This window comes from Rhea americana, unplaced genomic scaffold, assembly GCF_003343005.1.
Source record: "Rhea americana isolate MKP2758 unplaced genomic scaffold, rheAme1 scaffold_652, whole genome shotgun sequence".
NCBI classification, from domain to species: Eukaryota; Metazoa; Chordata; class Aves; order Rheiformes; family Rheidae; genus Rhea; species Rhea americana.
The window spans coordinates 3360-5468 of NW_028186815.1; positions in this window are offsets into that span (position 1 = coordinate 3360).

A 2109-nucleotide genomic window follows, 5' to 3' on the forward strand; every position below is an offset into this window, starting at 1 on the left:
CGCCCGCTCGGGCAGCGGGGCCAGCGGGGGCTGCAGGGAGCACTCAGCCATCTGCCCACGCCGCCCCGGCCCCGGCCCCGGCCCCGGCCGGCAGCCCAGCGCGGGGCTTCGGCCGTGCCGGGAGTGATGCAGCGGGTGCAGCCTGCTGGGGTGCACCTGGGGGCTGGGGCACATTTGGGTGCAAAACTGTGTTGCTGTAACACCGTGCCTGGCTGCAACGCCGTGCCCTGCTGCAACGCCGTGCCCTGCTGCAACGCCGCACCCCGCTTTCTACAGCCCTGTGCTGGGGCTGACAGGGCCGGCGATGCATCCTGTGCCGGCACACGGGGACCAGCGGAGCAGCACAACCTGCCACCCCGCTGCGCCCGTGCAAAGTCCCCGGTCACCCTCCGCGCGGCTCCGGCATGCCCTCCCTCGCAGGGGCAGGCTTGCGGGTCGCGGCGCCCCGCCGGCAGGACGGCGGGCAGCCGGGCGCCCCGGCCCCTGCGGGACACGGGGCCGGCGGGGCGCAGCGCTCGCGGGTGCCGCGGCAGCGCCGGAAGCAGGCGCGTTTTCCTGCTCGCCGCGGGAACAATGAGCAGCGTCACCGCAAGGGCACGGTGCCGGCAGCCCGGGGCGCCCGCGGCCCCGCGCCCGCAGCTCGTGGCCACCGGGGCTGGGAGCYGGGCCAGGTGGCTGGGGCTGACCCCTGGCTGGTGCTGCAGGGCTGGCGAGACCCAAACCGGCCCCAGGAGCCGTGTCGGAGCCTGGCTCCAGGGCTGAGGCCACGGCCAGGGCATGCCCGTGGCCGGGGGATGCCCGTGGCTGGGAGGTGCCTGTGGCTGGGGAATGCCCGTGGCCGGGGGATGCCCGTGRCCAGGGGATGCCCGTGGCTGGGRGRTGCCYGTGRCYRGGGRATGCCCGTGGCYGGGGGATGCCCGTGGCCRGGGSATGCCCATGACTGGGAGGTGCCCGTGGCTGGGAGATGCCCATGACCAGGGGATGCCCAYGGCCAGGGGATGCCCGTGGCTGGGAGGWGCCCATGGCCAGGGGATGCCCGTGGCCAGGGGATGCCCGTGGCCGGGGGATGCTCGTGGCAGGGCAGGGGCTCCCGGCCGTGCAGGGGTTGGTGTCCCCGCTGCAGCCAACCCAGTGCCAGGTGGCCCAGGGACAGGGTTTCTCCCCTGGGTGCTCCACGAGCTCTGTGCTGGCCCGGGCTCCCCGGCCGCCCAGGGCCAGCGCTCCAGCAGCACCTATCCCGCCGGACACCCCACTTGCCTTCTCCATGCCAGCCGGTCTCCAGCCCGTGGTGCCCTGCTCTGGCCAGTGCCCGATCCTGGGGGCTCGGTCCCGCTGTGGCCGGGGCGTCCAGCAGCTGTGTGGCACGTCCCGGCCGTGCCGCGTCCCCCGGGCTCCCTGCGGGGCCGTGCCGCTCCCAGCTCCTGTGCCTCCAGGCTTTTCCCATTCCTTGTTCCTGCGGAGATTTCCTCTTCCTTGCAGAGCCCGGCTCAGCCTCCTGCACTTAACCGTTGCGCTGCCCGTGTCCCCGTGCCCTGCTGCCCACCGCGGGCCAGGGTGTCTGGGGTGCCCGGGGTGCCCAGAGTGCAGGGCAGAGCCTTGCTGGGGGCTCTGCAGGAGCCAGGCCCCCCAGCACCCTCTCCCTCCCTGCTGACTCCCCACAGCAGCACCGCTAAGACACTTTGGGCTGATCCTGGAGCCTCTCCAGGTGCCTGGGCTCCTTGGCACCCGGCTGGGACATGAGCACGTGTGCAAGGTTCCCAGGCAGCGCTTGTGTGCAGGGCCGCTTTGAGCACTAGGAGCAGGGGAGCTGGGGGGGGGTTGCAGAAGGGTGCACGAGCCTGTGGGTGCTCGTAGGCAGTGTGTGAGCATTTAGGTGACAGAGGGTAGTGTGTGGGGTACATGGGTATTTAGAGTGCATGGGAGACAGTGTATGGGTGCTGGAGGGTGGTGCACGGGTGTTAAGGTGCAGAGGGACRATGCACGGGTGCTGAGGTGCAGGGGGACGGTGCACAGGTGCTGGAGGGTGGTGCACGGGTGTTAAGGTGCAGAGGGACGATGCATGGGTGCTGAGGTGCAGGGGGACGGTGCATGGGTGCTGGAGGGTGGTGC